At 45.3% G+C, this 25755-nt stretch overlaps 1 protein-coding gene across 1 annotated transcript in view; it reads right to left on the bottom strand.

The window, feature by feature from the left end:
* Positions 1–25755, bottom strand: part of CABP7 (calcium binding protein 7) — a 643042-nt gene that overhangs the window by 535152 nt on the left and 82135 nt on the right. The window lies entirely within an intron of this gene.

Below are 25755 nucleotides of genomic sequence, written 5' to 3' on the forward strand. Positions count from 1 at the left end.
TGACAGCTTTAGGGTGGTCCTCTCCCCCCAGCTTTTTGCTTCCTCCTCCACTTTTCTGACCTTGTTCTTGCTGGTATTAGGACTCAGCCCCCTTTACCATGGTTAACTAGTGTTAAAGTGCTTGGGGTGTCTCCCATAAACATGGTGTTATTAGTTCATCCCCAATTGGCATATTTAATTTGCTTATAAGTCCCTCTTAAAGCGGTAATACATGTACCCAGGGCCTTTAAATTAAATGCTACTAGTGGGCCTGCAGCACTAATTGTGCCACCAACTTAAGTAGCCCTTTAGCCATGTCTCAGGTCTGCCATTGCAGAGCCTGTGTGTGCAGTGAAGCCACACCAGTCCTGGACCCTTGGAAGTGGGCCTAGGGTGCTTGTCAGCAGAACCAACGCATCTTCTCTGCTGATCGACACATCCCTGAGTAGAGCTGACGCATCTCCTCGGCTGAGTGGCGCATCCCCGAGCAGAACCGATGCATCACCAGTGTTCTGTGGATTGAACCAGTTGCAAAAGACTGCATCGCCGCTGCCGCACGCATCTTGGGATCAACGCATCGCCTTCGGAACTGGCACTGCACGACACCTATCACGACGCAAAGTCCTCGCATCCCTCATTGATGGCATCCTCGACGACGATGAAGAAACTCTGCATAGCAGTTTCACTGCTCATCTAAACCAAAGCGACTGTTGGGCTTTGTGCATTCCTCCTAAACAGCCACACACAATAGAGAGCTTAGGTGTGCTTGGATGGGCCATCACTGGTAGGATGGGAGGCCGAAGCTGGGCACAGCCCTACTTACACTTGAATGTACTGCCTCCACTCAAAGGGGCTCAATACCCCCTGTAGTTAGTCTGGAGCCAGGGCAGGGGAGGCTGGAAGCCTGTCCACTTCAACATGAAACCTCTAGAAGCTTCTCTCACTTCAAAGGAGGCACCTTGTATAAATATTGGACCTCAGACACCAACTCTTCAGTACACTACTGGACCTGTGGAATCTGCCAGGAAGAAGGACTGCTGTGCTTCTGAAAGGACTGTCACTCTGCTGGACTGATGTCCTACTGTGCCCTCTTGTCTGGGTGAGAAGGACTGGACCTGCATCTCTTGAACTCTAGACACTTCAGTGACTCCAAGGGCTAGTTGGCTAGCTTCCTGACTAGAGCCTCAGAGCCAGAAGTCTCCAGCAACCTTGAACCCCGCACCTGGACTCTGCTATCTGTGAGTCCTACACTGCCAGGTGGTGCCACCCCAGTCCTGGACCTTTAGAAGTGGGCCTGAAGGTGCTCTGCTAGCCCATCTGTGGATCCAGCAGACCCAATGCATCTCTACTGCGCGTGCAACCCTGAGCAGAACCGGTGCATCGCTTCTACTGCGAGGAATCTCCCAGTGGAAGTACTCCACTGTAACTTTGAAGCCCTCATCAGAACTGCTGTGGCGCAACCCATTTCCACCGCAGGCCTTCGCATCACAAATCTCTCGTCAATGGCAGCCTCGACATGATGCCAGTTCTCATATTCCAGCCTCTCAGCTATACGGTGCCGACGCATCACCTCGGCTAGACGATACGTCCTCGACGCGGGACTTCACAATGATCCGCAACCAGGATTTCTGGTACTCTTGTTCAGCGGGTCTAACTCGGTCTCTGTAGCCAGTCTTTGCTCCATCGCAGGTGGCCTGAACTTGTGACTTTGTACCGGTCTGGCACAAGTAGTTATCCACAGTAGGTGCTTCGCACTTTTTGGCGCTATTTTTACTGAAATCTTTAAAATTGCATAACTGTGGTTCTACTAATTGGATTTTTTTTATTTGGCCTAGTTTTATTTACGAAAAGCTACTCTATTTTTCTAAGTCTGCTGTAGGATCCTTTTGTGGTGTGTTTTCAATGTATTACTGTTTGAAGTGTTGCATAAATACTTTACACAATGCCTCTAAGCTAAGCCTGACTGCTCTGTGCCAACCTACCAGAGGGCTGAGCACAGGTTAATTTAGGGTTTGGTTGTGACTTCACCCTTATAAGGATTTTGGTTTCTGCTTGGGTAGGGTTTCATACCCTCAACCAGCAACCCAATTTCTTACAGGAACTCATTTCAGTGTAGGGTGTCAGAGCAGTTTACATCACACAAAATTATAGAGAGACAATGAATCATACGGGTGTAAATCAATTTATAGGAAATGTGACGTAAGACAATTAAAATTACAAGGTGTCGCATTAACATTCCATCCAAAATAGTAGGCAGTATACTTTACGAGTGCTTGTTCTGGAGAAGCAGAAACTCAAGAATTAAAACATACCACAGTGGTTGGGGTTGGATTTACTAATAAGAATGTATTTCTACTCAAACAAACCCTCTTTAGCAACATTAGGATAAAGAAAGACTGAGGGAAAAACATGACGTTCTAATGTATACCATGCAGTTTGCATGCAGATTTCCGATGACATTGCCATGTTAGGATTGTAACTTATGAACTGCAAGTAACCAAATAATCTCTGTGACAAAAGCAGTTACCCACTGCGCTTCCCACATAATCAATTAATCAATCGATCAATCAGGGGTTAGTAAAGCGCAGCTACTCACCTGCGATGGCCTCAAGGCTCTGGGGCAGAAAGGGGGGTGGCTCTGAGTGTTGGGGGTCATCCGAAGAGCCAGGTCTTGAGGTCTTTCCTGAACAGGAGCAGTGTGGGGACTTGCCGGAGGGTGGGGTCTTTCCAGGCCTTGGCTGCGAGGTAGGAGAAGGACTTTCTTCCTGTTGTGGTTTTGTAGATGCGTGGGACGGTGACCAGAGAGAGGTCAGCTTATCGGAGGTGTCTATTGGGTGCGGTAAATGAGAGGCGGTTGTTTAGGTATGTTGGTCCGATGTTGTGGAGGGCCTTGTATGGGCGAGTAAGGAGCTTGAAGGTTATTCTTCTTTCGATGGGGAGCCAGTGGAGATCGCGGAGGTGTTGGGTGATGTGGTTGTGATGGGTTGTGTCCCGGATCAGTCTGGCTGCAATGTTTTGGATGTTCTAGTGTTTGCAAAGTGGTTTCTTGTTGATTCCGGCATAGAGAGCATTGCAGTTATCCAGCCTGCTACTGATGAGGGCGAGCGTGACCGTTTATCTGGATTCTGGTGGGATCCATCTGAAAGTCTTTCGGAGTATGCATAGGGTGTTGAAGCAGGCCGAGGACACAGTTCTTTGATACGCATGGTACACATTCTTTGCAGCAGGCATATTAACCTTCTGTCAGGCCCGCAATGCCCATAGGGCTCAAAGGGATTCAGCCCCCCCGTCGTGTGTGTCGACCCGGACTGAGGCAGCTTCCCGGGTACACATGCAGACAGTTTTTGAACTTATCGCAGCTGCACCCGAGTACTTCACAGGTCTTTAAAAGACCATTTATGTGTTAACGAAGATTTGTTGTTTTTTCACCCCTTCATCTCCACTCTGCCTATTGCTGGAAGGATTAACCACCCCCATAATTTTTAGTAGCCCCCCCCGAAATTTGGCTCTAGTTGCGCCGCTGCCCTCTGTGCCAATTTATGATGAGTCAGAACTACCACTGGACAAAACTCCGATTTCTCTCCAGCAGGAACAGTAATCACCAGACGTATCTTAACATTTTTATTGTAGCCTGAAAACTGCTGGACATACAAGGAACTGCAGCAGGTGCTTTCAAACCCATAAGTTATTTCCAAATATAGCGTCCCCTGAGCCTGATGACTGGTGCAGTGACACTAGTCGCACCACCCTGAAACCAACCCTGAGTGTTATAAACAACCTTTGAGCTCTCTGAAGCTTCTTCAATAATTCTGTAGGCAATGCGAGAGCAGTCGTAGTGAAGTCTTATTTATTTATTTATTAAGGAGTTTTATATAGCGCTAGCCAGACCCGAAGGTATCGGAGCGCTTTACAACATTTTGTAAAGAGGAAAACGCATATTATAGCAGTAGTGAACAGGAAGCCACAGGGAGCAGTAGAGGACTTTGCGCGTTGTATAACAATAGAGGGAAAGTTACATAGTCTCATACTAGTGAGCACAGTGGTTCAAGCCACGCATCCTTCCGATCCAGGGGGATAGTGGGGAGGAGTCGGGCTAGGTATGAGGGGGAGGTCTTGGTTATAAAGTGTCATAGTGCAGTGATGTGCACGCTGTGAGATTTGGTTGCAGTCTATACATTTGGGAAGGTACGACTGAGGTAGAGGTCTTTGAGCTGCCTTTTGAATTTTAGTAAGGAGGAGATAGTCCTGATATGGACTGGGATGGAGTTCCATATTTTGGGCGCATTTCCAGAGAAGGATTGGGCTGCGTTTTTTTGTTTGCGGGTTTTCAGCGGGATGAGGAGTAGAGTATTGGAACTCCTGAGGCTCCTTGTCTGACCGGCCTTCGTGACTTTGGAGGCCAGGTAGGCGGGTTTCCCTGTGTGGACGGCTTTGTGGGTGAGGCAGGCAGTTCTGAAACTGGCTTGCAATTCAACTGGGAGCCATTTCAACTCTCTGAGTGCGGGCGAGGTATGTTCATATTTTTTAACTCCGGTGACCATTCTTGCAGCTGCATTAAGAGTTGATCGGAGGGGAGCTAGGTGAGATTTTGCTGTGCCTGTGAGGGTAGCATTACCGTAGTCGAAGTACCAGGGAGTCAGTCGCTTGCTTGAGGTCGTTGGTCGGGAAGAACAATTTTATCTTATTGAGTAGTTTCAGGTTGAGGAAAGCGCTCTTTGCAGTGTTCTTGATGTGCTTGTCCATGCTCAGTTTAGGGTCCAGTGTGATTCCCAGCGATTTGAAGGAGTCGGCCAGGGAGAGATTGTCGTTGAGAGCATCAATTGCTTTTAGTCATCCTGCGACTTAGGGGTTCTCCGTTTTTGTTGGAAATGAGAAGGATTTCCGTTTTGTCTTGATTCAATTTCAGGTGGTTTAGAGAGAGCCAGTGTTGGACTTCTCTAAGAGTGACATTGAGTCGCTGGATGTCTTTAATGGAGGAGGTTTCAAGATAAATCTGGGTGTCGTCTGCATAAAGGTGGAAGGGAATGTTGGATCTTTTGAGTATAGTGGTGAGGGGTTCCATGTATAAGTTGAAGAGTTGCGGGGAGAGGACTGATCCTTGGGGGACGCCTCTGCTGACAAGGTGAAGGTCCGATGAGAAGTTTTGATTTTGACTCTTTGAGAGCGATTCTGGAGAAAAGAGCCGAACCAGCGTAAGAAGTCCATTTAGAAGACAGTGTGTGACTTTTGTTAGCTCTTGAAACTACTAAGGACTAGGGTAAAAAAATACAGGGGCTTATTTACAAGCCTCTTGTGCCGCCAGTGCGTCACTTTTTGTGATAAAAAGTGACGCATCGGCTGCGCAAGGGGCTTGTAAATGAGATCCACAATCCCACAATGTAGGACTTGCCACTGGGGAGTGTCGGTCTCTACAATATAAGCAGGGGACCCAGTTTGCATTTTTGCTTATTTTTATATAAATTTGCCGACTTGAACCATTCTATTTTCTAATCTGCATTTAGTTTTAAAGTTGGAACAGTACAGAAATGAGGCTTTGCTTTGAGTGTCTATCCATGCTGTTAGCCTTGCCTGCCAGACCAAAAGCTATTCAGACTGACAGCATGGCGAACTGAACTATGGGATAATGTGAACTTTACACATCAACAGAAGTGCGCATGTGCTGGCATTACAATGCCATTCTTATATTTTATATTTTAGGGTAAGGTGTGCTGCTTTATTGTGTTTTTTGATCTGATAGAGACTTCTATCCACTGATTCCTTACCTTAGAATTATCCCCAGGTGTCAGACTGGATCCAGAAATGTTTTCATGAGCAGTAGCCCTGCGTTCCGGTAGGTAGGCTCTGTGTGGTGTCATCCACGCCGGATGTGATATGGGCAGTGCCTATATAGGCTCCACCCCAGCATGATGATGTCATTACTTTTCTTTCCACACCAGTCAGCGCAGTTCCAGGGAGAGCTACCCCTTCAGTTGCTTTTTGACTGTTCTTTTTGATGTTTTGTTGGAGCTTTTTTTAGATTGCTTCTCCTGGTGTGGCAGGGATGTCCACTAGGAAGACCAACTTCAAGCCTTGCAGTGCATGTCATCGATAGACATCGGTGACGGACCCACACCTTATGTGCCTCTGGTGCTAGCAATGTGACCACGACACGAAGACCTGCGCTGAGTGCTGCTCCCTGCAATCTAAGGTGCTCCCTAAAACTCCTTGTGGCCTGATGAGCGACACCTCTATGCTCTTGATCCTGCTCGAGAGGAAGGTCCCTGGATCGGTCACAGAGTCCATGGGTCACTCTGGTAAGTTCCACAAACAGTAAAAAGTAAGAAGTCAAAGAATTATTTTACTTCGCCTCATCAATTGGCCGACGAGAGAGAGTCAACATTCAAGGCTTGGCTCTGCGGTTGTGCCAGCGCGTGGGTTGGCTCCGCGCTCCCCCGAGATTCTTTAAGCGAGAGAGACCCCCACTCAAATTCAGAAGTTTTATGAAGCCACGCACCTCATATCTGAGTATCCCGTTCATGCCAATGCGCCTTAGGGCCCCTACCAGTTCTATGCTGGCAGCTCCTAGTTGGGCCCCTAGAATCAATGGATGGATCCGGACCGGCACCAGTTATATCACCAGTCATATCACTTCAGCCTTCCCCGATGCTGGTCCCGATGCAGATGCTGCTGCTGCCACCTCATTCTGATCCCCGACTATGACACAGCTGGAGGGGCGTCATCTGACGCCGACTCCAGCTCCAACTAGGGCCATGCCTTCCAGGCCGGAGCCTGATCCCTATTCCTATAGGCTAGGACTCTGGGAGGATTAGGAGGGGTCGGTGGACCCTGGGGATTACCAGCCGTATACACTCCCAAATGGACTGGTGTGAGAACTTGGTGGAGGCCAGTGGACTGGACACTTCTTCAGATACTGGCCTGCCTTCTCCCCCACCAGTCCTATGGAGGAGGGAGCATCCTTTACAGTGGTGGCGAGAAAGGCAGCCAAGGATCTGGACCTTACCCTTAGCCGGAAGTGACCCCCTCAGAACTGCTTCTCCCATTCAATGAAGCCCTTACAGACGTGCTGCTTGGGGCCTTGTCCAAGCCCTGCTCAGGGGCTCTTGTGAACAGAACGATTACCCAGACCACCGCCCACCTCAAGGGACCCGAATTTCCTCACACAACACACCTCCCCAGAGAACTTGGTGGTCAAAGCATCTACCTCCCATGTAAATCCTGGTGTATTCCCTACCATGCCTCTGGATAGGGAGTCCAAGAGGCTGGACACCTTAGGGAAGAAGATGTTTTCTTCCACCAGCCTGGCACTGCGGTTCATAAACACTACATGCCTTTTGAGATGTTACCCCCATGCTCTATGGGACACAGTTGCGCAGGTGCTGCCCATGGTTCCAGAGGAGGCCCAGGCCATACTCTCCCAGGCAGTTGCTGATGGGAATCACCACTCACCTCCTTAAAAAGTCTGCAGACCATACAGTACTCAGCTGCCCGACTCATCTTCGGCCCCTCCAAACAGACCCACACCACCCCTTACCTAAAGAAACTCCACTGGCTCCAGGTCCACAAGAGATGCCAATTCAAGATGTTGACCCATGCTTACAAAGCCCTGCACGATCAAAGACCAGCATAAATCAATCGCTGCCTGAGCTTCCACCAACCGTCCAGACACCTGCTCTCCAGCTCCCTCTCCCACGCCCAAAACCCCTGCATCCACTGAAGCAACAGCGAAGGGTGTTCCTTCTCGTACCTCACCGCAAATTCCTGGAACTGCCTCCCCTTCATCTCCAGACCGCACCCTCTCTTCAGGAATTCAGAAGGGAACTCAAGACCTGGTTTTCAACCTAGTCCAGCTGAGCAGCTTGGCTCTCAGCACCTGGATACCCTCGGAGGCGAATAGCAGCGCTTTATCAATCATGATTTGATTTGATTTGATGATGTTCAAGCATCGCTTATGGGAATACCCTTTGATGGATCCCGTCTCTTTAGAGACAAGGCGGATTCCGCACTGGAGCGCTTGAAGGACAGCTGGGCTACAGTCAGGTCCTTGGGCCTATCCATGGCCCCTTGTCCCCCCCAGTCTGCTTTTTTCTCCTTTCATGGCCACGGAAAGAGCTTCCAGCCATGTCTATACCCGCCCAGCCACTGCGATGCGCAAGCGTCCCAGCTTCTGCGTGGCTGAGGATGCGGTACCCACAGACCTCATGGGTCGGTCAGCCAGAGGTCAAGCCAGTCCACCACCCCCTGGCAGCTGCAGCCTCCAAACCTTTATAGTTTTCCCGCTTACCCTCATGGGCATCCAGTGGAAGGCAGGATACGCCATCACCTGTCCCACTGGAGGTCTATACCAGCAGATCAATGGGTTCTTCAAATTGTCAGAAGGGGCTACACCCTCCCCTGCATGACTCCCTCTCCACCCATTCCACCTACTTGTGACAGGCTGACGGTGGACCATCTTACTTTGCTCCGCCAGGAAGTGACAGCTCTCTTGGCCAAGGGAGTCATAGAGAGGGTGCTGACACCAGAAGTAGGTTGTGGTTGCGAGTCCCACTACATTTTGGTGCCACAAAAATGACAGAGGCCTTCGTCATACCCTAGACCTGCACCCTCTCAATTTCTTCCTCAAGAAGGAAAAGTTCAAAATGCTCATGCTCGCCCGGGTTTTGCCTGCCCTGGATCTGGGTGACTGGATGATAGTGTTGGACTTGCAGAATGCCTACTTCCATATTCCCGTACTGCCTGCCCTCATGCGTTAACTGCAGTTCACATTGGCCACGAGCACGTTCAGTTCGCCGTGCTCTCCTTTGGCCTTACCAGCACCCCTCGGGTGTTACAAGGTGATAGCGGTGGTTGCAGCTCATTGGCAGAAATCAGGGGTGCCCATCTTCCCCTATCTCGATGACTGGCTGTTGAAGGCAGGCTCACCCCAGGCCGTCCTCTTCCATCTCCAGACTACGGCGGACTATTGCATTCGCTGTGGTTCACTATTAACATGTCGAAGTCACACCTGACTCCCTCTCAGACAATCCCTTTCATTGGAGCTGTTCTGGGCATGGTGTAGTTTCGGGCTTATCCTCCTGAACGATGAGTCCAGGATATTCGGGCCATGATACCAATGTTTCCACCTCTCTCCTGGATTTCGGTGAGACTAACTCTGAGGTACCTGGAACTCATGGTCTCCTGCTTCCTGCTTGTGACACATGCCCACTGGCATATGCGGGCTCTGCGGTGCGAACTGAAGTTCCAATGGGTGCAGCATCAGGAAAATCTCTCCGACATTGTCCAAATCTCGTAGGGCACTGCACAAGATCTGCAGTGGTGGTTATTGAAATGCAATGGTGTCAGCAACAGCCTTTTTCTTTTCCGCAACCCTATCTGAAAGTAGTGACAGATGCATCATTCCTGGGATGGGGCAGCCATTTGGGAGGGGTGGAGATCAGAGGCCTATGGTCTCCGGCAGAATCTGGACTTCACATCAACCTTCTAGAGCTTTAGGCGATCTTGCTGGCATTGAAAGCCTTTCTAAATTCAGTCAGGGGAAGGGTAGTGCAGCTGTTCATGGACAACAACTCTGCCGTGTGTTACTGAAAGAAACAGCACAGAATGGGGTTGTGGTCCCTTGATCAAGAGGTCCTGCATCTCTGGACATGGCTGGAACAACAGGGCATATCCCTGGTGGTTTAACACCTGGCGGGCTATCTGAATGCCAGGGCGGCGGAACTCAGCCAAAGTTGTCTAGAGGATCGCAAATGGCGTCTCCAACCAGAGGTAGTGCAAGGTCTCTTTCAGCAGTGGGGCAAACCTTGGTTAGACCTGTTTTCCACCACGAGAATGTGCAATGTCAGCAGTTCTGCATGCTGGAGTTTCCAAGGCGGGTCTCGCTAGGAGAGGCTTTTTGTTGCGAGCGGAGCTCAGGCCTCCTATATGCCTTTCCGCCCATACCACTCCTGCCCAGAGTTCTCAAGAAGTTCAAGAACGACTCGGCCCAAGTCATTCTTGTGGCTCTGGACTGGGTTTGGAGAGTTTGATATCCTGAGCTGTTGAGCATGGCCATCAGTCCTCTGATCAGGCTGCCCCTTTGGTAAGGATCTTATGTTGCAGCAGCAGGGGAGGGTTCTCCACTTGAACCTGTCAACGCTCCCCTTTCTGGCATGGGGATTGAGCAGCAACAGTTACAGCTTTTGACCTTCCGCCTGAAGTCTGCAATGTTATTCTAGCAGCCAGGCGTACCTCTACCAAAAAGGTATACAGCTGCCGTTGGAGCAAGTTGGTGGCATGGTGAGCAGAGAAACAGGTTGACCCTCTTTCTGCTCCCCTCTCTCATTTTCTTTTGTTTGTTCTTTCCCTTCCCCAACAGGGCTATGCTCTGTGCACTGTTTAGAGCTACCTTTCTGCTATATCAGATTTTTTTGCAGGTGCCTGATCAAACTTAACTCTTCCAAACCCCTATTGTAAATAGGTTCTTGAAAGATTTGCCGTATATGTTTCCTCTTTCTCCCTCGATTATGCTTCAGTGGGACATTATTCTGGTCCTGACCTTCCTGATGTGCTCTCCCTTTGAGCCTTTGCACAACCGTCCTATCATGCTTCTTGCCATCAAGATGGCCTTCCTGATGGCAACAACATTTGCCCGGAGGGTCAGTGCACTTAAGTCTTTATCATCCAAGACTCCATACTTGAATATTTACCCTGACAAGCTGGTTGTACGAACTAGAGCGTCCTTTATGCTGAAAGTAGTCACTCCCTTTCAGGTAGCCAGTCTATCACACTGCCTACTTTTTACGCTCCGTCAAATCCCTATAAAGAAGAGGGGTGACTTCACTGATTGAATCCAAAAAGAACATTGTCGTTCTACCTTGACCACACAACAGAGTTCCTTGTGGATGATCAACTCTTCATGGGATATGTTGGAGCGAAGAAGGGAAAGGCTGTGCAGAATCAGACCACGGTGGATTGGCCATGGAGCAACCCCCAGAGGGCTTGCACGCTCATTCCACCAGAGCCAAGGGTCTGACCACTGCGTTAGCACACAGAGTCTTGGACATCTGCCAGGCAGCAATGTAGGCCTCTGTGCACACGTTCACTAATCACTACTGCATGGAAAATCAAGTCCGTAGAGATAGGCACTATGCCTATTTGATCCTGCAGAACTGTTTGGTTTGAAATTGTTTTGAAACCCACCTCTGGTTTTGTTTGGGTATCTGTTCTCAGGTAAGGAATCTGTGGCCAGAAGTTTCTATCAGATGAACAAGTTACTCACCTTCAGTAACTCCTTATCTGGTAGATACTCTATCTAGCTGTGGATTCCCTAGCGACCTACCCATCCTCTCTGCTCTACGAACAAATTGCTGGAGTTTGGGTTGTTCCCCTTTCAGGGCCCTAGTTTTCCACACCAGTGGTCAGTGTTGTTCGTGGCTGTGCGCTCCTGGTGTGAAAAGTCACAAAAAGAAACTGACATCAGCATGCTAGGGTGGCGCCTATATAGGCACGTGCACGTCACATCTGGTGCGGATGCCGCCACTGCTGCCATGTGCAGCTGATCGACGCCACAGGGGTACTGCTCACGAATAAAGTTCCAGATCCAGTCTGCCACCTCGGGATAATTCTGATGTAAGGAATCTGCGGCTAGATAGAGTCTCTAATGGATAAGGCGTTATCGAAGGTAAATAACTTGTTCAATTGGCAGACTAAACCTGTACTGACATCAAAGTGTCAGTGTTCATTTGTCATTTAAATACATTTGGAACCACATACGTTCTTTTGGTCATTTTTTCACTGCCCAAAAAAAATAGGTTTGATACGAAAAACGAAATACGGTTAAAAGCATTCATTATTGTCAAAAAAGAAATATCGTAAAACCGGGAATTCTATAAATTAAGTGATGCTTCCTGGTGAAGGATGTCATAAGTAGAATGAGAAGTGATTGATGGGCATGACTGCACAAAGCTCCGAAACAGCTGTGAACCTGATCTCTGCAGGGATTTTTAGCTAATTATGTGCATCTCCCATGATATCGGCTCCTCACCCAGTGGCCATGTGAAGAGAGCCGCCATCATGTGACACACAGTGGCACCGTGCGAGCTGGAATGTCTGATTTCCATTGTCCACAGTGGGGGAAGGTGGTGGCGCTCCCTCCTAGAGGCAGATATGTGTGGTGAGTGTTCGGTTTCTGCTGCAAAGGCAGGGTGTGGGGGTTTAGAGTCCTATAGTCTTTACAGTCATGAGATTGATTTAAGGGGAGATTGATGTACATAGAATGACAGTAATCCAGGCACCTATTGATTGGTGCACCAACCTACCGGTTTCTGTCCTCGCACGGGAGGATCTTTCTCACTATGCTGATTCGATAACTGCATGATTTTTCAAAATAGCCAGTTTGTCTGGTATCGTGGTTCATTATCGTAGACGATTGATAGGTTTCTGGGACATTGATTGGCGACGTTGTGGTATTCTAAGTGAGCGAGCTTGGAGTGGAAATGGGGAGGAGAGGAAAGGAAGGCGGCTCTTTGAAGATGAGGTTTGGCAGAGATTAGGAATCCATTTTAGGAGCCATTTACTTGCGATACTGCTCTTTCCCATCTTGCCCTAATGCATTTGTTTTGTGCAAATGATATTTATACCGAATGCAATTTATTTTAAGAAAGACACATTTAGTAAACTAACAAATATAGGCACATTGGTGAGGGAAGAACTGAAAATGGGAATGTGATAAATGTTTAAATGGAGATGATAGGTTGTAAAATATGTGCAAATCACCATACAGCGGCTACATTTTAATAAGAACGTTCGAATTAATTATGTTTTAATTAAATAACGAGTGGTTTCTTTCTTGTAACACAAATAGATATTTGCATTCCAAGGAGAAATGATATATAAAGCATTGCTCTATTTGAAACAGCGCCTTGACATTGTTCTCAGACTGTTAGTTTAAAATCAATAGGATTTTGCTTCATTGTAAACAATCCTGAATTGTATTTTACAGCATCTGCCCTTGTTCAGTGCTCGGGTGCTCTTTATCTCGGTTAGTACTTTACAAACATTGACACACACATTGTATATAGAAATGGTTGTCATAGCTACATTAGCTTTGTGCTTGCAGTTGGAATCTGCATGTATTCTTACAGTCACAGGTTCAAATCCTGACAGGACCAATTCTGCCTTTCATTCTTCTAAGGCTGACTAATTGGGCACAATCCGTTGTGCAATGGTAAAGCCTTTTATTGGCAGTGCATCTGAAGTAAACAAGTTATTGGCTGAATGTAAAAGTCCCAGTGTGTGTGCATGACTTTCTCAAGAGGTCTAATGAATATTGTGTAGAATAGGGGAGAGTGATTCGTTTTACAGCACACCAAATAGGATGGCTGGAAGGTTTTAGTTGCTTAATGTCAGGAACAGCTGTTGATGTGTAGGAAGAAGTTGGATATTTTAGATCTTTCTTGCAAATGTTTCTGAAAAGCATAGTGTGCTTAATTAAATAGGGAAACCCGCCATGTTGAGCGCAACATACACATCGAAGAGCTTTGGGATGGTCACAGTGAGGTAGTCTTCTAGAAGTATGGGAAGTCATCAGATGTGTTTTTAAGATAGCCAACTCAACATGTCCTTTTCTGTGGCCTGGCACGGTTAAGGAGGTTGAAATTATTAACACATTCACAGTCAATAAGCATTCCATAACTTCTGCTGAATCGCTAAAGAAAGGTTCGGCCATTGTGTTCTAGTCCAGTGGCGGCTCGCAGTGGGAGTGCTGCAGGGAGGTGAGGCGGGGAGGGGGGGCAGTGAAGTCAGACAGGAGTAAAGTAAGTTCTCATCCAGGGAATACTGATCAATAGTCATAATCTATAATTAATCCCCGCCCACATGCGGGATCCCGGAGCATATAGAAAAAACATTATATACTTTACTCCTGGCCGTCATATGTCTGACTTCACTACCCCCGCACCCTGTCCCTCCCCTGCCCCGCCCACCGCCCCGCAGCACTCCCACTGCGAGCCGCCACTCTTCTAGTCAACCTATTCTACTATTTTAAATGTAACAAAGAAATGTTCCTTAAAAAATAACTTGCTTGTGATTGACCATTCATCAATGGTAAATGTGATACCTGTTGTATGATATTGTTTCTGCTCCACAAACTCTAACCACCTATTAAAGTAAGTTTTGACTGCTTGATTTCAGCTATTTTCAGGAGAATCAAGGAAGATTACAGAATCTTGACTAATCTTTGCAAGCAGCAGTTTCCAGAGCCCAAGGGCAGTAAGGAAGAAACCACAGCAGTCCCTATTACTCCCCACTTCAGCTCCCCTGACCCTATACTTGAAGTTAACGAAAGACTATGATGCTTTGTTTTTTGGGTGAATGACTGGTGATAATGAGGTGTACTAAGCGAAGTTACTGTAGAGAGGTGGTGCGGGTAAGAAGTGACTCTTTGAAGATGGAACTTTGGCCAAGGGTCGGGAGTTGAGTTCTGGAGTCATTTAAGTTTATTTCATTGTCTCCTGTTACGTTCTTGAGGCGTTTGAAACATGACATACACAAGCAATCATATTGATTAAATGTGTACAAGAACAATTTTAGCTGAATCGATGTGCAAACATAAGTGCAAAATGATATCAGTACTTGAGAAGTACAAAATCACGACAGACATTTTTGTAGGCCAATAATAGAAACAAATCCAGGGCAAGAAATTGTACAAATCACATTTGATTTGTTACGAGTCATATTTTTCCGTTAAAGTGCCTTAAATAACTTCTATTATTTTTTAAGAAATGTGGGATGATTAATAGAATACGTTCTACTATTTCCAAACACATCCTACAAACCAACAAATTCTGTTCTCCATTATGATATTCTTCCAAGGCCCTACGGCGATGAATATAATAGGCTTCGGCTAAAAGTTATCTCACATAAGCTTGCTACAGGAAAAGGGATATCATATTAGCAGATTAGCAACATTTCAGTGCTACTGACATGACACGAATGTGCCCAGTTTCACTTTGTGCTTTGGTGAGCACAAGCCTTGATAAAACTAAGGTTGATGGGATGGTAAGTTTTTAAGAACATAGGATGGAAACTATGAGGGAGTGATAGTAGCCACTGTCAGCAATGCTTTGGCCGTTGCTGGTCAGCGATGAATTTAGTCAAGTTAGAAATTGTTGAACAATGGCAGAGAAGTCAAAGGAGGAACCAAAAAAAAGGAGACATTGGCAAAAGAAGCAAAATAGCATGAAGCGGAATGAGGACTGGCAGCTAACAAGAAAGATCCATGTTGCGACGAGAATCCTCTCCACCAGAGTCTAAATCACGCTCTAAGCTCCTTGAATAAAATGTGGGTTAATGGAATCGATAACGAGGAGGAACTGATTATGTGGATAGTGTTTCTCTCCCTGGAGAAAGTGACCAAGGCATTTTATGCCATCATTGCTAAAATGTGCATCTAACGCTGCGATGCACGCAGGTTCCATTTAATGAGATACCGCTTACTGCTGCTGTGATTAGCAGAATGGTACCGGTGGAGGGACATTTTGCATTCTGCATGAGCAAAACAGTCAGCAGTCATTATTTTTGCACCCTTGTAAAGCCGTCTTTAAATCCTACTATGCCATCTTTCTTAGGGGTGTGCAAACCCCGTTTCTGGAGCAAGCAGGAGTTTGCTCCCAAAACATGATTTCAGCTTGACCAGAAATTGTCCTACGGGCAAATACGTCGCATAATACGTTTGTCACCTTGAAATATGGAGTAAACCAAACTGTTCACACACTGTCCCCATTCCAAGTTGCTTAACAAGGAATGGGGTCCTGACTGTAAACTCAGCACATACTGAACCCCGAGGCATTAGCATTTGTTCAGGCCGAAGTGTTGACCATTGGCTTACAGATGCACCATCTGACACTACATTTACTTGAAGGATTTCTACCATTTTCTTGGCGCCTATTCCCCTACAGCAGAGAGCACCAGGACCTTTTTTCATAGTTTACCCGCCGCTGCTGTTGGCTACTCCCTGGTGGCTAGACAATCCTTGGTGTGCTTTGAAAAGCTTTGCAAAGTGCATGGTTAATGAGAAAGTAATTACATTTCTTTGTATATTAGAAACATTCGATAAGTACCTGGATTTCAATAGAAATCAAAGGGGAGGTACAGATATATACATTGAAGAAGATGCGGACGGCAGAATGTTCAGGAGCAAAGTGAAAAGCAAATATTCTCAAATAAAGATCCGAAGGAAATAGTAGAAGGATTAAACATCTAGAGCTTAATTCCGAATTCCTTGTAGCCTGTAATATGGCGCTAATGGGCTCTCTAACCACGATTACAAGATGCGTGCAATTGTCTCACCCAGAACTTGTTTTCCTGCACAAATAACACCAGGTAATTCCATGTGAAATGTAACGAGGGATAACAATAGCACGATTCTGAAATGTGCCTCTTGGAACAGGAAAAGCATGTGGTTGTATTGTATTGTCCCCCATTTGGATCTGTAGGGTTCCGATTGGGGGGATAATTTACGATATGGAAAGAGGCCCCAGGTGGGTTAAGCACATTTGATAATGAAGCACTGCTAGCATACTTTACATTTTTTAAAAAAAACAATTTTATGTTAGTTTATTGGGTACTACATCATTTATGCCCTGGTGTGCCTATTGCAGATAACATGGACCCTCAAGGAGGGACAATAACGGTATGAACATTGATAAAAAATGTGTAAAGTGGCATAAGGTAGCACAAAATCTGACCTGATATCTGCAGTGTGAAAATGAGGCACAAATTGGCACAAACATATTTTCAGAGAAATCCCTTTCCTCTCTTGGGCAACTATAGGAAATCCACCAAAGCCTCCATGTTGTACTCTGATTATTTTTATTTAAGCGGGCTTTGAACACTTGTACTCATTCATCCTTTTGCTAGTAATATGACTGGCCTCAGCTATCCTCGGCTCCACTCTCATTGCTGAGTAGGAAAACAGCCACAAGAGATGGCGACAGCTATTGATTTATTTATAAAGTGTAACATATCACTGAGGTAACATTGGTGAGGCAGTAAGTTCAGAATTATGTTTACCTTGCTATTCACTGCTCAGTGGTATGTTTTATGAAAGTAAGTGCTAACAATCTATACCCCTGATTAAAAGTCAGGCTAAATTATGGACTGGAATACATATAGGGCCACATGTATCATTATTTCAATTCACGATTACCTATTTGCGATTCTCTTCAAATCTCAATTGGGAAATCTCTATTTGAATGTATGAAACTCCATGAGTTTCATTTAGCATTTCCTAATGGGTCGCACATCAACCTACCTTATTAATATTGATGAGGCAAGTCGCAATTTGATAACCAATAGGAATCGCTATTATCTCAGGGATGGTAGCCTTCTGGGGTCAGCAGACACCCAGGTCTGTGATTGCTTTTAAATGAAGCAATTTTTTTTTAAATTCGGAATTACCAAGGGATGCCCTTAAGTCGCCTCTTCCTAATACCGAATCGGAATGTATTTGCAATTTCAAATGGCGATTTGGTAACATGTCACAAATTCATACACACCAAAAAGCATTTTACAGGTCGCAAACAGCCCAATTCTGAGAATCGGTCCGTTTGCAAAAGGAAAAATGCATGATACATGTGGCTCATAATTATCAGATCTTTGAAGTTGTCCCCTGATGGAATCTGGTTCAAATTTAATGGAGGAGTGGAAAGATGAAAGATGGCTGGGGTAAGATCCAGAAAAAAAGGTAAAATATGCTGTAATTGGTTTTTTATATACCAATTCTTCATTTTAGTCACATTTCTGAGTTGAAAACTCAAAAAAAACATACTTCTCCAGCATTTGATCTTCCATATATTTACATGTTTGAATCATTCCCCTTCATCAGACTGGGAATCCCCAATAACTTTAAATAGTAGTCAGCAGTGTTAAAATGGCCATACACCTCAACAACAGTGTTTGTTTAGTAGCGCATTTACCTAATTTGAAGCCATCTGAACTTTGGCCAATGAGGTGGAAGTGCCAAGCACTCCTACTACCATTAGAGACCACCATAGCTTAGATTTCTACTGCATGTGGTGTATGAGGGTGTCTTTTAAGAAGAGCTCTGCTCTAACCTTTCACTGATCTTATTCTGACACTTTTATGATCTGCCATTGAAGTTAGTCAGGCTCATTTTCACCATCCAGTGTACGGCAAGTTGTTTCCTGGGGGGATTTGATCTTCTGGAAAATACTTTTTTTTTGGACCAAGGAAACCTTTACTCTGTCGCCAACTGCCATTATGACATACAGAAAGAAAAAATCACTTTTTAAATCATCCTGCCATACCAGTGGTCAGAAAAAGACCTACACTGGTGACCCACATGAGCAATGCATGTATTGTCTCTGTCTAGCACACAGGACTTAACACTGCAACATTTGTGAAACCTTTCCTTGAAAAACCATAATGAATAGGGAGAGGAGGTTGCCCTTCTATGTACTAGAAATAAAGAAATACCCTCCTTCTAAGAGAGATGTACCTGATCTGAGGGCGAGGTTGTGAAAAGTGCTCCAGCAAGCACTTCCAAGTAGGTGGCGCAAAAGCAGAAACATGGAGTTTTCCAGCGTTAGACTTACATCATGAAGCGCCTGCAGCCACCTCCTCACAGAAAAAGACGAGTTTCTTCAGAAAGAAAAATGCCCCAAACAGGACAAACACCAGCCTGAGCAAAAATCTGCATGAAAATCAAGTTCTTTTAGTGTCTTAACTGAAATTCAGCCCCCATAGTCACAAATCCATCAACATAGATGATGTCCTCAACCACACTCTTATTGTTACTGATGTGACAGGCAACGTTGACAACTTTTAAGAGATCAAGAGACCCCATCAGTGACCAGAACTTTGTCTATAAGGATAGCACCTTCGATGACAAGACCATTGTTGGCGATACCAAGGGTGCCTCTCCTCCTACCACCAACATCGTTCCCGTCTATGACAGCCTCGTCAACCCTTCCTTCATCATCTACAATGCTAACCTCATCTATGACATCTTAGTCTGCAGTCATATCTACGCCAGACACTTTTTCACCTGTAAAGAGAACAGCAAGCCTTCCCACCCAAAATCTGGATTCTGAACTGAAAGAGGATTTCAGCGACTAGAAAATCTCTGAGACTGCCTATTGCCCTACACAATTGGATGTGCTTTACGTCCCAGAATCAAAGAATCTGATCACGCCATAATTTGCACCCTCTTATAGGAACAGCAGGTGCTTAGATAATTTGGGCCGTAGAGTTGGTTCCATGGCAGCACCATCAATCAAGGGTGGAAATGCCTTGGCAATTATGAGCTGTTAGGATCACCAGATGTGGCATGACATCTCGCCTTTTATCGTCCTCATATCAGAGGATAAGAGGGAGACTGCTAAATCTATTATTAAAGAGGGTGCAACAACATCAGCAGTTATCATTGACGCTGCAATTGACGTTTCAAACACAGGATTTTGCCAGTTGCTTAGAGCAGCAGTATTAAGACAACAGGGATGGCTGAGATCTGCAACATTCCATCCTGAAGTCAAACCAAAAATACTGGACATGCCTTTTGATGCAGGCACCCTGTTTGGAAAGGTTGTTAATGACACCTTGCAGAATATTAAAACAGATATGGTTTCAACAAAATCTGTGGGCACCCTCTAGTCCTGGCATAACAACCTTTTGTGGTTCACGAAGGGCACAGCTCTACTAGACCTACAGGGGAGGCTTCAATCAATAAGAAGGTCATGGCCTGTCATATGATCCCCCAAGGCAACCTGGATATGACCAGGGTTATTCATCCAAATGAAACCAAAGACAAAGATGTGGCAAATCTTCTGGGTGAAAGGGGAGAGCCACCCAAATGAGCTCCCAGGTCACCCAAAAATGAGCTTGACTTCTCACAACTGCCATCCTCCCCAGCAACCCCGTCTCAAGTGATGGGGGAGAGAATTTCCCTTTTTGCCTCCACATGGGGAGCCCATAACATCAGACCAATGGTTACGGAAGATTGTACACTCAGTTCATATATTGAATTTTCTACAGAAACCACCTGTCTGCCCACCCAGGAAGGAACAGCATCTTCACTTGAGGGAATTGCAACAGGAAATTGTCCTCCTCCTCGAAGGAGTGATAGAAACGGGTCTGAAATCCCAGGGAAATCTAGGATTGTATCACCAGATTCTGTCTGATAAAGGAGAAGATAGGAGAATGGAGAACTATTCTGGACCCCAGGTAACCTAATGAGTTCCTGAAAAAACAAATCTTTTGCATGATTACACTCCAAGCAGTCCTTATGATGTTCCACAGAAACAATCATCTGACATCTCTGTATCTTCATGATGCATAATTCCACATCCTCATACACTGAAAGCATAGGAAGTACATCAGCTTTTCAGTGGCAGGACAGTACTAACAATTCAAAGCACTTTTGTTCGGCCTCAAATCATAAGCAAGAATATTTACTAAGTGCCTAGCACCAAGTACTGCCTTCCTAAGATGGGGAGGGTCATCAAGTGTACCCATACTTGTCTGACTAACTCGTCAAGGTGCCATCAAGGGAAGAGGCAAAGACTTCTAAAGTCACCTGCATCTCTCTGCTTCGCAGACTAGGACTTACACTGAACGCCAACAATTCCCCAATGGAATCACCGAAAAGCTTCAGTTCTTGGGAGCGATACTGGACACGTGGTTGTGAAAGACCTTTCCATCGGCAGACAGACAGATGAAGCTTAAATCCGTGGCAAAGAACATCCCTGTCAAGCAGTTGGTCATGGTCAGGCTTTGCAAGTCTGTTCTGGGTCTCATGTCGTCCTGCATAGGCCTTATACCCTTGACAGCCAATTGAGACATGTTCAAGGGCGCATGGGATGACTCGGTCCAAGTGACAAGACACCTGAAAAATGCACTTGTGTGGTGGTGGTTCCATACGAAGCTCAATACAGGGCTCCCATTCCATCTGTCATCATACAAAGTGGTGATCACAATAAATGCATCCATGGAAGATTTGGAAGCTCAGATGCAAAAATTGTCAACAAGAGGTCTCCGACCAGACTCAGAAAAGAAGCTCCATATCAAAATACTGAAGCTTGGTGCCATAAGCCTGAGTCTATAGGCCTTGGTCCCAAGACTTACTGGTCAAGCAGTCCGTACCAGGACAAGCAATATGACATCCATGTTTTATGTCACCTAGGACACAGGAACAAAGTCCCAGCCTCTGTTGGAAGATACACAGATGCTATGGGACTGGGCTATTGCCCACTAAGCAGACATCACCAGAGAGCATCTCAATGGACACCAAATGATCAGATGGACGCATTCAGTCGAAAATTATCAGTGTCACAAGTGGGAGCTCCCCCAACATCAAGTGGACTACATCTTTCACAAATGTGGTTGTCCCACACCGGATTTGTTTCCCACCCAAACCAACAGGAAATGCTGGTGTGACTGTGACACCATCAGGGTTTGGAAACAAGGGTTCATGGGCAATGTCTTTTAATGTAATGGTGTGATATTTCTGCATATGCCTTCTCCCTGGTTCTGAGGGTCCTGAGTAAAGCAAATGTGGAACATTGATTCTCATTGCCCCAACTTGACCATGCCAGTATTGAAATTATCTGTACTTGCAATTCCATTACAGATGCATTCCATGCTCCGTTCAGGGCACAACAGAGACATACCACTACCTCTGGTCATTAAGCCTGACAGCATGGCACCTGATGACCTAGAGTTTGGTCATTTGGATCTGACAGCAGAATGCAAAAACATCCTGACACAAGCCCGAGTTCCAGCAGCCACAAAGTGCTTTGCAATCTATGGTTGAATGGAGTTACGCAGAGCACGTTTCAGTAATAATTTGCATGATTTTGTTGATTTTTTTGCTCATGTGGTACGGTGTTCTGGGTCCCACTATATTGCATACCTAAAAACATGATGTATTGTTTTGCTTCTAGTTACCCCTGATGAAGGGCTTTCTGCATCCGAAATGCATTGGGTCATTTGCGAGACTGAATTCTATTGACGATATCAGTCATATTTTCGAAGATGTATAACAAATTACTATTGATTTTGTTATTGCATGTTATTACATCACTTTGAATGAATTCAAGATTCAAGCATTAAAAACATTTCAAATTGAGTTAACTTGGTCTTCTAGACAGTAGGATTCAGCATTAACTTGATTGAGCCCACGGGCCTTTATTGAGTCTGTGCGTTTGGGACTGGCCAGCAGGCTTGCTGCCAGCAATTTCACTTGACTATTCAGTGCTCTTCAGGACATAGAACAAACCAAGACAGCATGTCATCAGTTGTTTTCTTTTCAGTAAATACAGTTAATTTAATTGAGTGCATCATCCGGGTGTTCATTCTAAGTGAAAAATACTAACACTTGAGAACTGCAGTTACAGATAAATCCCTAATTTCTTACCATTCTTGGTAAATATCTCAGCAGAGGATAATGGTATTTACCAGGTTTTGTACGAGTTCCAGCCTATTGGGCACAGCTTGCAATCAGAGTCTATGAATGGTTTTGCTGGCAGCCCACAAGAACTAATCCTTCTTTGGAGCACAACGACAGGGTAAGCCCACTTTCATCTCAATTCCACACACACTATACAGAGCATGATCTATCCATGGATACCCTCATTGAAAGTCCATCTGTGGGCAAACCCATTATACCTAAAAGTGCAAAGTAGCCAAGCAATTGGTGAGTGTACACTATATGAAAATCACACCTTAATGGAAAAAAGCAGCTACTTACCTTAGCTTGTCTCTAGGGTCCTAATGGCAACATATGCCAGCCCTCCTTATCTGGTCTTGAGTTTGTCTTCTGATGCCCAAAGCAATGCAAAACCAAAGTGCATAACCTTGCAATAGTAGTGCGTTAGAAGCCTGTTAATATGAGGGCCTTTGTCACAATGAGGAGTGACACCTGAGCTTAAGAAGGTTAAGAATGATGAGTTAAGGACCAGTGGCCTCACCAGGCTGTCACTGTTAGAAGACCTCTGCCATCCAGATCTCAGGGCTCTGCTAAAGTTAGGTTCACCAAAGAGCTTTCTTTGGAAGGCACTGTTGCAAAGAATATAATTTTGGAAATGGATAGACGTTTGCCCTAGTCACAAGCTGTTTTTATGGTATAATGGTTTTGTTTTTTGTTTGTTTTTAGGGTTTTGGTTTCATGTAAACGTATTTTGTGTTTGGATTATATTGTGTTTACATTGTTTATCGTTCATTTACCTTGTACACTGCATTGAATACCCACGCGTCTACCCAAGTCTACAGAGGGAATGATTTTAAACAGAGGGTAGGAGTTTTCAATCCATTGCTCACTCCTCGTACAGGATTATCTCAGATTTGACCTGCTGCTCTCGGAGTCTAGAGTAATCCTTGAAATGGCAATATAGAGGATTATTCGCTTTGAAGTATTTGTATCTGTTTAGCTTGGAAGATCTGTTGTTTGAATGAAGCCGAAAATAGGCCTGTGCATATTAGGCAGCAACTTAATTATACTACTAGTACCTAACTAGGGTAAAATGTGGAGTGATTGTGAAAAAAACTTGTAAAGTGTTTACACAAAAATGGCTGCTTGGCACAAAAGGAGGTTGCAGGAACTAAAAGAATATACTAATCCAAGTGACAGGTGAACAGCCAGGGTATAGCTTTTGTGACTAAGACACATAGACAGGAGTGGGTTTTCACTAAACCTGGGCGGAGTCCCGCGAAGAGACAAAAAAACTCTGCCGTGCTACACGGAGTTCTGCAAGAGGCGGAATGCATTAGGTTGCGCAGCAGGTTCCTCAATGCAAACATAAGGTTTCTCATTGCTAACGGTCGCGGCCATCCTTGACCGCCCGCTTTCAAAAATCTCGCCGGGAGGTGGTCTGGAGCAAGATTTTCCATGCTCGCACCCGCCAACTTAACATAGGCAAGTGCCAGCGAGGAAAAATCTCTGATTTTCAGAGCAGAGTTTTTCGGAACTCTGCACGCTACGCAGAGCGAGGAGTGGTAAAAACTGCACAAAAGCAGCATATCATTCCCAGGCCTAGTTAGTACCCCTTTTCCTCTGGCTCTTTAAGCTCAGGATACAGTTTACATCTAATCCTTGATCAACTGGGGATAGGCAACGCTGTAAATGGACTGATGCACTAGCGTTCCAAAGAATCCAAAAAGCAGAATATTAACGCTATGCAAATACCTGGACAATAATTTTTCATAATGTAAGTCAAAGTGTCCAAAAAAGTTGTCCTGCACAGTCAACTGTTCACATTATGGGGTGCAGACAGGATAACGTATAATGTTCTTAAGGCAGGATAGAGCACCTAGCATAAAAGGAGATCGAATATTGCTAGTTGGTCGAGTTCTGTGGGTAGACAGTGGTACGCGGAGCATGGACGGAAGTGGGTATCAGACATGCAGGAATGCAGTATTCCTGTTTGAATGCATATACGTTTTAGTGTACTTCAATATGCCACGTCACAATGCCATTTGATCTTCCCTAGCTGTTCAGGTCACACTAGGCACTCGGTCACTCTGTCATATACCTTGTACCTCACCAGTACAACTGTGTTTTTGTTGGACAACCTATATATCAGGATAGTGCCAGACCGATTCCATGCACACCCCCAGGATATGTTGGCCTATAGACCTGCTAGCTCACAGTGCACTATCTGCACCCCTAACCTTACAGGGAAACAAATGTGTGTGCAACCTCATAACATGACAACTCTGACTCCCCAAGGAAATCGTGGTAACAGATATAGAACCCTTTCACTTAGTTCCTTATGCATATCCAAAGAAATACACTAGAAATACACACAAGGTGGTTTCAATATTTATTGAACCATTGTGATTCTTGAGTAAAATACGTGTGCTGCATTAATCAACAGAAGGAAACTGAATAATGTAGTTAACATGATGAGCATAGTGAAAAAGATAATTCCACCGTCGTGATGGAATAGTGAATATATGTTGGAATATAAGCACTGTGTATAGTGTACTCCTACATATATTTGTTTATTCAGTTATGATAGTTCTGTCACAGAGTGGCTGAAGACAAATAACAACATAGTGGGTGCTCAAATTAGCCCTTGTACAGAATGTTCAAGGTCTCTTCAAAAAGTGCCTACGAAATGGTGTTGTAAGTAAACAGAGTTTGAATAATGTTATCCCATATGAGCATGCAAATGAATGTGTGTCAAAGTCATTATGTTTCGGGAGAGAAGGCAACTTAAGAACGTGTACATGCAAAATGGTGATGTCTTAACCAGGGCCTCGATACCTCCACATGACAACTCACTCACTCACTCAATTACATAATCTCAGTGGAATTCCCATCACTCCTAGGGCCTCATGTAGGTCGCCAAATACCGGTCGGTAACGGCCGATTTTCGGTAATTATACCGTTACCGACCGGTATTTTGGCTTTTGGTATGTAGGGGGATCATTTTTGTATTCGGTAATTTACCGAATCTGTAAAATTACCGATTCGGTAATTTTACCGATTCGGTAAATTCCGAATACAAAAATGAGATGTAGGGGGAGTGTGTGGGTGTGTTTAGGAGTCGGTATTTACCACCAACTAATAGTTGGTGGTAAATAATGAATGTATGTGTTTACGCATTTCAAAGCGCTTAGACGTGTGCAATGTGGCATACATACATGCCCTTAGGGCATGTATGTGTGCCACATGTGCACACATGGCCGAATCAGGGGTGCAACAGGGTGTCAACGTGACACCCTGCCACCCTTGCAAGTGTTCCCCCCATTACCGAATCGGTATTTACCGATTCGGTAATG

This window comes from Triturus cristatus, chromosome 11 (genome assembly GCF_964204655.1).
Source record: "Triturus cristatus chromosome 11, aTriCri1.1, whole genome shotgun sequence".
In the NCBI taxonomy this organism is placed as follows: Eukaryota; Metazoa; Chordata; class Amphibia; order Caudata; family Salamandridae; genus Triturus; species Triturus cristatus.